This window comes from Eschrichtius robustus, chromosome 2 (assembly GCF_028021215.1).
Source record: "Eschrichtius robustus isolate mEscRob2 chromosome 2, mEscRob2.pri, whole genome shotgun sequence".
NCBI lineage: Eukaryota > Metazoa > Chordata > Mammalia > Artiodactyla > Eschrichtiidae > Eschrichtius > Eschrichtius robustus.
This window is the reverse complement of record NC_090825.1, coordinates 50,710,684-50,724,476: the sequence shown is the minus strand read 5'-3', so window position 1 is coordinate 50,724,476 and position 13,793 is coordinate 50,710,684. Positions and strand designations below refer to the sequence as shown.

At 39.3% G+C, this 13,793-nt stretch overlaps 1 protein-coding gene across 5 annotated transcripts in view; it reads right to left on the bottom strand.

Annotated features, from left to right (window-relative positions):
- RNF180 (ring finger protein 180) overlaps window positions 1-13,793 on the bottom strand; it is a 301,957-nt gene that overhangs the window by 57,058 nt on the left and 231,106 nt on the right. The gene's annotated exons all lie outside the window — the stretch shown is intronic.

Sequence of the window (13,793 nt, the reverse complement as noted above, 5' to 3'; positions counted from 1 at the left end):
GTAGACCAAAAAAAGGGGGAAACGTGTTATGGGTGTAGCAATAGAATAACTAGAGTGTAATCATGGCTCAGGAGTGATAATGAAAAGGAAAAATCCTTAGAACTTTTTACATTATAGTCTCTTTACTTCATTCCATATGTGATGGGTTGACCATTTAGACGCTAATGCTGCTGATATGAAGAAGTTTAAAAAATGTAGAAATAAATTCTCAACCTTTCAGAAACTTATTAATGAGTTAAAGAGAAAAGGAAAATATTCATTTGAAATAAACAAATACCAATCAAAGATCACATATGATGACATTCACTTTATTTTTAAAATTTTATTTATTTATTTATTTATTTAGGCTGTGCCGGGTCTTAGCTGCACCATGCAGGATCTTTTAGTTACAGCATGCAGGCTTTTAGTTGTGGTCAGTGGGTAAGACTCTGCGCTCCCAATGCAGGGTTTTGCTCTCTGGTGAGGGAACTAGATCCCACATACATTCACTTTAAATAAGAGTCTCTAGATACGAGCCAGGGAAAGCAAGGCATGATCCGAGTTGAACTGTTCGATGGAGTTCTTCTCAGGGAGGCCAGTGTAGAGCTGGTTACTAACTGAGAAATGAAGTAGTCTTTCCATCAATGGTGCCCTCTTACTTTCATCCCACAATTATTCCTGTACTATCTTCTCTGTTTCTATCCTTCAGGCTTTGAGCTTCTTCTCAAACCAGTTACATCAAATTATCTCTATTTTTCCTAATTACTCCCCAGAATTGATTCTTTCCTTAAGCAATTCACAGGGAAAACAGATTCTCAAAGTTTACATTTAACAGCAAAAGAAACAATGTAAAAAACAGACCACTCCAAGCAAGGGAGGTTAAGTATTAAACCCCCAACTCTGTTTAACTCCCTTCCCCATTCTACACCCAAGGGCCAGTAATTAAAGCACACAAGATAGAGAAAAAGTAATTTCATAGTCTGTGTACTCATTGTGTATGTTGGAGGTTGTTATGGCTAGTGAATGTTTTATCCTTCATATGTTTAATAGTTAAATCATTTCAGATCAGATAGTCTCACAGTGTTTTCTGCAGCAGTGCACAGTTGTTTTATCAATGTCCACTCTGCCCACTGCCTGTGAACAGCCCCTTAGTATAAGATGGTCATGGCACTACTACCTGGTTAAAAGGACTCATCAGTGTCATTCATACTGATGAAGAGAATGGAAGAGATTATCAAATGACTTATAACACATTCACTTATAGTAACAATTCTTGCAGGGCTTATTCTTAAGCTGTAATTCAGGGTATTTTCTGAGAAATTAAACATCCTATAAGTGGTATTGTGTTAACAATTAACTCTTGGGCAAATTGACTCACAACTTCCTAAATGCCTTTAAAAGTAAGAGCAGTGTCGTGGGTAAATGATTTCATGTGGGAGATAATATAAACCAAGGGGAAGAGTTTGCAACTCAAGAATTCTTATTCCCCTCCTTTCTCTTTCTCCTCTCCACCTCCTCCTTCTTCTGGAGAGCTTGTAGCCATGCTCTAAAATGATGCAAAACCAGAGGATGCCACTGCACTGCCCTCTCTTAAAATGAAAACTTATTTGGAAGTGTAATTGATTTCAGTAAACCAGATCAAAAAGACATTCTTGTAAGAGTCGGCCAATAAGTGCAGTTTTGAAAGCTGGTCACAAATCAAACTTCTCTTAGAGGGTAGATGAGAGAGGTAAAAGTAATAATGATAACTGTGATATTTTTGTTATCTAGCTTCGAGGAACTTATTACACAATGCACTTTCAACCTACGTAACAAACCCATGTGATTAATGCACCAAAGAAAAAAAGGGTTCATAAAAATATTTATAATACCTACAAAAATTATGATCAGAGAAATTACTTTACTAAAATGTGCAAAATGAGATGGGAGATGTACCTACAACATTTTGTTGAACTTAAATACATGGGTCCATAACATAGTCTTATGAGATGTTGGAAGATTTTATTTATTACACTGATCTGAAAGGCCTTTGGAGAAGAGAGGACCTAGAAGCCCTTGTCCCTCCATTTCTGGGGCAAACAAGAACTGGGTTCTAATGCTTCTTAACTGTGGCACCTTTCATAAGTTGTTGAACTTCTCTTTGTACTCGCTTTCTACCCTATCTCTGGCAAACATTTATTTTGCAATAGCTATGTGCCTAGCACTTTACTGGTCTAGCTAGAAATATAGAAATTAATTAAATTCCTGTCTGCTGGGCATTGTACTAGATCACTGATTCCAAAATACGTGTCTGGAGCCTGGCTATGCATCAAAATTGCTGAGGGCACTTGTTAAAAAGACAAATTCTAGGACCTTGCCCAGATATTACTGAAGCAGAATTGCTGTGGATGTGACCTAGGAGTCTGTGCTTTCTACAGGCTCCTTGGGTGACTCTGATGCACAGTCAAATTTGATAACCACTGGATGAAATGACCTTAAATCCTTTTCTGTTCTAAAATTACCTGAATTTATTTAAATAGGTTAAACCTTATCTCATTCTGCTATAAACTGTACAAACCTTACCCAAGGATGTTGTTCTTTCAATAGAACAGTGTTGCTTCATTCAAGTGGCATTTGAACTTGGAACTCCAGGATTTTGCAGCAAATAAAATATTCAGTACTACCTTTCTCAGAATTATTTGGAGGAAGCACTAAGAAAAATCTGAAGGCAGACCAAGATGTAGGGCTCGGAGTAAAATGTGATAAAAACTACCTTTATCTCCTCCTTTGCCAACCCTACCTCTTAGGAGTAGAGGCTTCTTATTACAATACACATTATAATGTATTAGATGTAATCAATATTTCATATCATTCAATATGCTAGAAAACGACAAAACCCTGAATATCCTGGAAAGATTCTAAAGTCTACTCAAATGGTACATTTAGTTAAATGTGGTGGCAGTACCAGTGGAGACAGCAGCATCTTTGCGTGACACTATCATAGAAATAGTAAATAAGTGTTAAGATAAAAGTTCCAGTCTTCTTGACTTGGCTGAATGCAGGAGTCAATCACCAACTACATAAAAACATAATTCACATTATTACAGGGTGTATTACCATGAGTTTCACTGTATCATAACATAAAGAATAAAATAAGGGGAGGTGCAAGATGGCGGAAGAGTAAGACGCGGAGATCACCTTCCTTCCCACAGATAACAGTAGAAATACATCTACACGTGGAACTGCTCCTACAGAACACCCACTGAACGCTGGCAGAAGACGTCAGACCTCTCAAAAGGCAAGAAAATCCCCACGTACTTGGGTAGGGCAAAAGAAAAAAGAAATAACAGAGACAAAAGAATAGGGACGGGACCTGCACCAGTGGGAGGGAGCTGTGAAGGAGGAAAGGTTTCCACACTAGTCTAGGAAGCCCCTTCATGGGCAGAGACTGCGGGTGGCGGAGGGGGGAAGCTTCGGAGCCATGGAGGATCCCACAGCAACAGGGGCGCAGAGAGAAAAACAGAGAGATTCCCGCACGGAGGCTCGGCGCCGAGCAGCGCTCACCAGCCCAAGAGGCTTGTCTGCTCACCCGCCGGGGCGGGCGGGAGCTGGGAGCTGAGGCTTGGGCTTCGGTGCTAGCCAGGAGGGAGTCCGGGAAACAGTCTGCAGCTGCCGAAGAGGCAAGAGACATTTTCTTCCCTCTTTGTTTCCTGGTGCGCGAGGAGAGGGGATTCAGAGCGCCGCCTAAACGAACTCCAGAGACGGGCACGAGCCGCGGCTAACAGCGCGGATCCCACAGCAACAGGGGCGCAGAGGGAAAAGTGGAGAGATTCCCGCACAGAGGCTCGGCGCCCAGCAGCGCTCACCAGCCCGAGAGGCTTGTCTGCTCATCCGCCGGGGCGGGCGGGGCTGGGAGCTGAGGCTCAGCTTTGGTTGGATTGCAGGGAGAGGACTGGGGCTGGCGGCGTGAACACAGCCTGAAGGGGTTAGCGCACCACAGCTGGCTGGTAGGGAGTCCGGGAAAAAGTCTGCAGCTGCCGAAGAGGCAAGAGACTTTTTCTTGCCTCTTTGTTTCCTGGTGCGCAAGGAGAGGGGATTCAGAGCGCCGCCTAAACGAACTCCAGAGACGGGCGCAAGCCGCGGCGATCAGCGCGGACCCCAGAGACGGGCAGGAGACGCTAGGGCTGCTGCTGCCACCACCAAGAGGCCTGTGTGCGAGCACAGGTCACTCTCCACACCGCCCCTCCCGGGAACCTGTGCAGCCCGCCACTGCCGGGGTCCCGTGATCCGGGGACAATTTCGCCGGGAGAGCGCATGGCGCACCTCGGGCTGCTGCAACGTCACGCCGGCCTCTACAGCCGCACGCTCGTCCCGCATCCGTGCCCCTCCCTCCCCCCGGCCTGAGTGAGCCAGAGCCCCCGAATCAGCTGCTCCTTTAACCTCGTCCTGTCTGGGCGGGGAACAGAAGCCCTCAGGCGACCTACATGCAGAGGCGGGTCCAAATCCAAAGCTGAACCCTGGAAGCTGTATGAACAAAGAAGAGAAAGGGAAATCTCTCCCAGTAGCCTCAGAAGCAGCAGATTAAAGCTCCACACACAACCTGATGTGCCTGCATCTGTTGAATACCTGAATAGACAACGAATCATCCCAAATTCAAGAGGTGGACTTTGGGAGCAGGATATATTAATTTTTCCCCTTTTCCATCCGTGTTTTTTTTTTTTTTTACTTAAAACAAATTTTTTTTCCTAATAAATGTTTTCTTAATAATTTTTTCCTTATTTTCTATTTTTAGAAATTAAAAAAAATTTTAATAAGTTTTTTCATATTTTTAATTTTAAAAAATTAAAAAAAATTTTTTTCTTAATAAATTTTTGTCTTAATAATTTTTTTCTTATTTTTACTATAAAAATTAATAAATCTATTTTTAAAAATTAAAAAAAAAATTTCTGAATACATTTATTCTTAATAATTTTTTTTCTTACTTTTTATTATAATAGCTTTATTTTATTTTATTTTATCCTTTTCCTTTCTTTCTTTCTATTTATTTCTCCCTTTTATTCTGAGCCATGTGGATGAAAGGCTCTTGGTGCTCCAGCCAGGCATCAGGGCTGTGCCTCTGAGGTGGGAGAGCCAACTTCAGGACACTGGTCCACAAGAGACCTCCCAGCTCCACGTAACACCAAACGGTGAAAATCTCTCAGAGATCTCCATCTCAACATCAAGACCCAGCTTCACTCAACGACCAGCAAGCTACAGTGCTGGACACCATATGCCAAACAACTAGCAAGACAGGAACACAGGCCCATCCATTAGCAGAGAGGCTGCCTAAAACCATAATAAGGCCACAGACACCCCAAAACACACCACCAGACGTGGACGTGCTCACCAGAAAGATAAGATCCAACCTCATCCACCAGAACACAGGCACTAGTCCCCTCCACCAGGAAGCCTACACAACCCACTGAACCAACCTTACCCACTGGGGACAGATACCAAAAACAACGGGAACTACGAACCTGCAGCCTGTGAAAAGGAGACCCCAAACACAGTAAGATAAGCAAAATGAGAAGACAAAAAAACACACAGCAGGTGAAGGAGCAGGGTCAAAACACACCAGACCTAACAAATGAAGAGGAAATAGGCAGTCTACCTGAAAAAGAATTCAGAATAATGATAGTAAAGATGATCCAAAATCTTGGAAATAGAATAGACAAAATTCAAGAAACATTTAACAAGGATGTAGAAGAACTAAAGAGGAACCAAGCAATGATGAAAAACACAATAAATGAAATTAAAAATACTCTAGACGGGATCAATAGCAGAATGACTGAGGCAGAAGAATGGATAAGTGACTTGGAAGATAAAATAGTGGAAATAACTACTGCAGAGCAGAATAAAGAAAAAAGAATGAAAAGAACTGAGGACAGTCTCAGAGACCTCTGGGACAACATTAAACGCACCAACATTCGAATTATAGGGGTCCCAGAAGAAGAAGAGAAAAAGAAAGGGACTGAGAAAATATTTGAAGAGATTAGAGTTGAAAACTTCCCTAATATGGGAAAGGAAATAGTTAATCAAGTCCTGGAAGCACAGAGAGTCCCATACAGGATAAATCCAAGGAGAAACGCGCCAAGACACATATTAATCAAACTATCAAAAATTAAATATAAAGAAAACATATTAAAAGCAGCAAGGGAAAAACAACAAATAACACACAAGGGAATCCCCATAAGGTTAACAGCTGATCTTTCAGCAGAAACTCTGCAAGCCAGAAGGGAGTGGCAGGTTATACTTAAAGTCATGAAGGAGAAAAACCTACAACCAAGGTTACTCTACCCAGCAAGGATTTCATTCAGATTCGATGGAGAAATTAAAACCTTTACAGACAAGCAAAAGCTGAGAGAGTTCAGCACCACCAAACCAGCTTTACAACAAATGCTAAAGGAACTTCTCTAGGCAAGAAACACAAGAGAAGGAAAACACCTACAATAACAAACCCAAAACATTTAAGAAAATGGGAATAGGAACATACATATCGATAATTACCTTGAATGTAAATGGATTAAATGCTCCCACCAAAAGACACAGGCTGGCTGAATGGATACAAAAACAAGACCCATATATATGCTGTCTACAAGAGACCCACTTCAGACCTAGAGACACATACAGACTGAAAGTGAGGGGCTGGAAAAAGATATTCCATGCAAATGGAAATCAAAAGAAAGCTGGAGTAGCAATTCTCATATCAGACAAAATAGACTTTAAAATAAAGACTATTACAAGAGACAAAGAAGGACACTATATAATGATCAAGGGATCGATCCAAGAGGAAGGTATAACAATTGTAAATATTTATGCACCCAACATAGGAGCACCTCAATACATAAGGCAAATACTAACAGCCATAAAAGGGGAAATCGACAGTAACACAATCATAGTAGGGGACTTTAACACCCCACTTTCACCAATGGACAGATCATCCAAAATGAAAATAAATAAGGAAACACAAGCTTTAAATGATACATTAAACAAGATGGACTTAATTGATATTTATAGGACATTCCACCCAAAAACAACAGAATACACATTTTTCTCAAGTGCTCATGGAACATTCTCCAGGATAGATCATATCTTGGGTCACAAATCAAGCCTTGGTAAATTTAAGAAAATTGAAATCGTATCAAGCATCTTTTCCGACCACAACGCTATGAGACTAGATATCAATTACAGGAAAAGATCTGTAAAAAATACAAACACATGGGGGCTACACAATACATTACTTAATAACGAAGTAATCACTGAAGAAATCAAAGGGGAAATCAAAAAATACCTAGAAACAAATGACAATGGAGACACGATGACCCAAAACCTATGGGATGCAGCAAAAGCAGTGCTAAGAGGGAAGTTTATAGCAATACAAGCCTACATCAAGGAACAGGAAACATCTCGAATAAACAACCTAACCTTGCACCTAAAGCAATTAGAGAAAGAAGAGCAAAAAAAAACCCCAAAGCTAGCAGAAGGAAAGAAATCATAAAGATCAGATCAGAAATAAATGAGAAAGAAATGAAGGAAACAATAGCAAAAATCAATGAAACTAAAAGCTGGTTCTTCGAGAAGATAAACAAAATTGATAAACCATTAGCCAGACTCACCAAGAGAAAAAGGGAGAAGACTCAAATCAATAGAACTAGAAATGAAAAAGGAGAAGTAACCACTGACACTGCAGAAATACAAACGATCATGAGAGATTACTACAAGCAACTCTATGCCAATAAAACGGACAACCTGGAAGAAATGGACAGATTCTTAGAAATGCACAACCTACCGAGACTGAACCAGGAAGAAATAGAAAATATGAACAGAACAATCACAAGCACTGAAATTGAAACTGTGATTAAAAATCTTCCAACAAACAAAAGCCCAGGACCAGATGGCTTCACGGGCGAATTCTATCAAACATTTAGAGAAGAGCTAACACCTATCCTTCTCAAACTCTTCCAAAATATTGCAGAGGGAGGAACACTCCCAAACTCATTCTACGAGGCCACCATCACCCTGATACCAAAACCAGACAAAGATGTTACAAAGAAAGAAAACTACAGGCCAATATCACTGATGAACATAGATGCAAAAATCCTCAACAAAATACTAGCAAACAGAATCCAACAGCACATTAAAAGGATCATACACCATGATCAAGTGGGGTTTATGCCAGGGATGCAAAGATTCTTCAATATACGCAAATCAATCAACGTGATACATCATATTAACAAATTGAAGGAGAAAAACCATATGATCATCTCAATAGATGCAGAGAAAGCTTTCGACAAAATTCAACACCCATTTATGATAAAAGCCCTGCAGAAAGTAGGCATAGAGGGAACTTTCCTCAACATAATTAAGGCCATATATGACAAACCCACAGCCAACATTGTCCTCAATGGTGAAAAACTGAAACCATTTCCACTAAGATCAGGAACAAGACAAGGTTGCCCACTCTCACCACTATTATTCAACATAGTTTTGGAAGTGTTAGCCACAGCAATCAGAGAAGAAAAAGAAATAAAAGGAATCCAAATCGGAAAAGAAGAAGTAAAGCTGTCACTGTTTGCAGATGACATGATATTATACATAGAGGATCCTAAAACTGCCACCAGAAAACTACTAGAGCTAATCAATGAATTTGGTAAAGTAGCAGGATACAAAATTAATGCACAGAAATCTCTTGCATTCCTATATACTAATGATGAAAAATCTGAAAGTGAAATTAAGAAAACACTCCCGTTTACCATTGCAACAAAAAGAATAAAATATCTAGGAATAAACCTACCTAAGGAAACAAAAGACCTGTATGCAGAAAATTATAAGACACTGATGAAAGAAATTAAAGATGATACAAATAGATGGAGAGATATACCATGTCCTTGGATTGGAAGAATCAACATTGTGAAAATGACTCTACTACCCAAAGCAATCTACAGATTCAATGCAATCCCTATCAAACTACCACTGGCATTTTTCACAGAACTAGAACAAAAAATTTCACAATTTGTATGGAGACACAAAAGACCCCGAATAGCCAAAGCAATCTTGAGAACGAAAAATGGAGCTGGAGGAATCAGGCTCCCTGACTTCAGACTATATATTACAAAGCTACAGTAATCAAGACAGTTTGGTACTGGCACAAAAACAGAAATATAGATCAGTGGAACAGGATAGAAAGCCCAGAGATAAACCCATGCACATATGGTCACCTTATCTTTGATAAAGGAGGCAAGCATATACAGTGGAGAAAAGACAGCCTCTTCAATAAGTGGTGCTGGGAAAATTGGACAGGTACATGTAAAAGTATGAAATTAGAACACTCCCTGACACCATACACAAAAATAAACTCAAAATGGATTAAAGACCTAAGTGTAAAGCCAGACACTATCAAACTCTTAGAGGAAAACATAGGCAGAACACTCTATGACATAAATCACAGCAAGATCCTTTTTGACCCAGCTCCTAGAGAAATGGAAATAAAAACACAAATAAACAAATGGGACCTAATGAAACTTAAAAGCTTTTGCACAGCAAAGGAAACCATAAACAAGACCAAAAGACAACCATCAGAATGGGAGAAAATATTTGCAAATGAAGCAACTGACAAAGGATTAAACTCCAAGATTTACAAGCAGCTCATGCAGCTCAATAACAAAAAAACAAACAACCCAATCCAAAAATGGGCAGAAGACCTAAATAGACATTTCTCCAAAGAAGATATACAGATGGCCAACAGACACATGAAAGAATGCTCAACATCATTAATCATTAGAGAAATGCAAATCAAAACTACAATGAGGTATCATCTCACACCGGTCAGAATGGCCATCATCAAAAAATCTACAAACAATAAATGCTGGAGAGGGTGTGGAGAAAAGGGAACACTCTTGCACTGCTGGTGGGATGTAAATTGATACAGCCGCTCTGGAGAATAGTATGGAGGTTCCTTAAAAAACTAAAAATAGAACTACCATATGACCCAGCAATCCCACTACTGGGCATATACCCTGAGAAAATCATAATTCAAAAAGAGTCATGTACCAAAATGTTCATTGCAGCTCTATTTACAATAGCCAGGACATGGAAGCAACCTAAGTGTCCATCATCGGATGAATGGATAAAGAAGATGTGGCACATATATACAATGGAATATTACTCAGCCATAAAAAGAAATGAAATGGGGCTTCCCTGCTGGCGCAGTGGTTGAGAATCTGCCTGCCAATGCAGGGGACACGGGTTCGAGCCCTGGTCTGGGAAGATCCCACATGCCGCGGAGCGACTAGGCCCGTGAGCCACAATTGCTGAGCTTGCGCGTCTGGAGCCTGTGCTCTGCAATGGGAGGGGCCGCAATAGTGAGAGGCCTGCGCACCGCGATGAAGAGTGGCCCCCACTTGCCGCAACTGGAGGAAGCCCTCGTGCAGAAATGAAGACCCAACACAGCCATAAATAAAAAAAAAAAAAAAAAAAAAAACAACAAAAAAAAATAATTTATAAAAAAAAAAAGAAATGAAATGGAGGTATTTGTAATGAGGTGGATGGAGTTAGAGTCTGTCATACAGAGTGAAGTAAGTCAGAAAGAGAAAAACAAATACAGTATGCTAACACATATATATGGAATCTAAGGAAAAAAAAAAAAAAAAAAAGGTCATGAAGAACCTAATGGCAAGATGGGAATAAAGACACAGACCTACTAAAGAAGGGACTTGAGGATATGGGGAGGGGGAGGGGTGAGATGTGACAGGGTGAGAGAGTGTCATGGACAAATATACACTACCAAATGTAAAATAGATAGCTAGTGGGAAGCAGCCGCATAGCACAGGGAGATCAGCTCGGTGCTTTGTGACCGCCTGGGGGGGTGGGAAGGGGAGGGTGGGAAGGAGGGAGATGCAGGAGGGAGGAGATATGGGAACGTGTGTATATGTGTTGCTGATTCACTTTGTTATAAAGCAGAAACTAACACACCATTGTGAAGCAATTATACTTCAATAAAGATGTTCAAAAAAAAAAAAAGAATAAAATAAGAACAACCACATACACAGCACAATTTTGAACTACAGGCAGTACCAATAGGGTAGTGTAACTCTGATTTCTGCTTTTTGCTTAAATATGGGCAATTTTATGTTTAAACAACTAATTATAATTAAGCAAATATTTGTTAGTAATAGTTTTAAGCATTCTGCTAAGTATAAGAGTTAAAACTATGAAACAGGCATAGTACCTGCATTAAATCCTATCTAGTAAATAGGTAACCATTAAGTTATGAGGTAAGTGCCATGATAGGGTTAATTCAGGCCTTAGGGTCCTATTAAGGAGGGGAATATAGTAAGAGTATTACTATAAATACAGGGCACAGTCATTTGGATAGACCCAGTGGTATTACGTTCTAATTTAAAAGGCTAGGATATATGTGTCCACCCATCTCATTTAGATTATTAAAGGCCTTGTTTACCTACTTAAAATTATGTCTCATTATTATGAAAGCTTTTTTTCCCCCACAATTCCCTTCTGAGTCCTATGTTGTTTGATACATAATATTTCATTTTTCACAAAGATGCAAGTTGCAAAAAGATGATTTGACAAAAAGAAATTTGTAGCATGTTTTAATAAAAGTTAAAAAAAAAAGACTACTTCTCCAAGAGTTTTGCATTATATATATAGAATGAGCCCTGATTTTGAGTGGAAATCCAACTTTCCTTCATTTCAACAGGCACTGGACATGCTTGTTCACAGGCATTATTTGGTTCCAGGAGATTAATGTACAATAAAGGACATTTGCAAGGAATAGACAAGATTGGGAATCAAGAGTCCCAATTAGTGGGCATTTGTATAAAAAGGGAGATTTCTAACAAAACAATCTTTACCAGCTGATGCTTAACCCTTATATTTTAAACATAGCTTTTAGTTTAAGTAACCTCTTGTGAGATGATCTTTAGAACTTTTAGATTAGTCTCATCTCACTCTTATTCTTTAATATGTTGATGTATATGTTTATATATTTAATATGATGAATAGTAATTTTTCAAGAATATACAATCTAAGATAGTTTTCTTTGTATTGTTTTACAGCAGCAGGAGTAAAACGGAGTGAGGATGCTGCTTCAAGGGGATCTGAGATCTTTCCCTTACACAGGAACAGAGAAGGGCTAATATATAGACATTTGAGCTCACTTCACTAGATATCAATGAAAATCTATAAACTATCTTAAATCTGTCTTCAGGGTTTCAAGGGCAATGCTTGATCTGCACTTCTGCAAGAGGGGCAAGAAAGTCTCACTTGTATGGGACCCTGACTCTCCTAGTGAAACTCATTTTATACCCATGTGAGCACCCAGAAAGGTTCATCTATGAGGGGAACACTACCAGTTAGAGAAAACTGGAGTCTGCTATTACAGCTTGTATTTAACAGAATATGACTACTTTGACTCAAAGAAATATGAGTAAGATAAGCCTCAGAACCAACTCTTCAGACCTGGCAGGTTCTCACCCTAGGGCGGCTGCAAGGTCTCCTAGTAACTGCATGTCCTATGTGATTTGGTGGCAAGAGGAACTCTGAATGTTGGGAAAGAGAGACCAACGAGGACTATCTCATTAATACTGATGAATATTTATCTATGTATCCTCTGAATATAAATTTTAACCTGATTTTCTTACCCTTTCCTAGTGAACTGTTCAAAGTTAAAATCTAGTTAGGAAGTTCCATTCTCCAGCTAAATATGTAGCCTGATGACAGAGGCACATACAACAGGGACCAAACCAAACCAAAAACAAAAATTCTATATTTGACACTTTGTCAAAGTGGAGCTATGGATTTTACAATACACAAGTCATTACATAATGTAATTTATGCTTAACTGATGTTAATATTTAGGAGTTCCTATTTCATTAGGTAGATAAACTATAGTTAAAATTTTATCCATTTTAATGTAATAATTCCACTTAATATTTGGTACTGCAATATTTTATACCCATAATTTTTATACCTGAATAGGAAAAGAGTTACAAATACTTTAACCCTTTGGCCCAGGAGAAATCTGCTAGTACTATAAGAACTTCTTAGGTTAGAGAATTTATCCAAGCTTTCATCTCAGCCACCTTGTGTTTAAGTTGTGCTTATTGATGTCCTTCAAGACTCTGGAGCATTAAGAATTATTTCAGTAACTGTTTCATTACCCAAGAATAACTAGTTTACCCTCTGTTAGAGGAATAATAAGGCCAAGAGGAGATCTACTAAATTAAGCCCAATTCAACCATAACCTTTATTGTGCTCTTAGTATGATAAAGACAAAATGCTAAGTACTTTGTACTGTTATGATGTATACTGTTATTATTTTGTATTTAAAGTTACACTTCAAGATTTAGAAAAAGGCTTTTGAAAGCCTATGGATAGGGATATACTAGTGGATCTTCAAAGCAGATAGTCGGAAGCAGCCGCATAGCACAGGGAGATCAGCTTGGTGCTTTGTGACCGCCTAGAGGGGTGGGATAGGGAGGGTAGGAGGGAGATGCAAGAGGGAGGAGATATGGGGATATATGTATATGTATAGCTGATTCAATTTGTTATAAAGCAGAAACTAACACACCATCGTAAAGCAATTATACTCCAATAAAGATGTTAAAAAAAAAAAAAAAAAGGTTATCACAGCATCCATTCTCGGCTTCAAAGAATCCATGATTCTCTGTCTTCTGTATGAAAAGAAACAGGACTCCATCCTCCCTGCCCACCATCATATTTAATGCTGCACCTCAGTTTACTTATTTATTTTTAAAAACTGTCAAAGTAACACATGC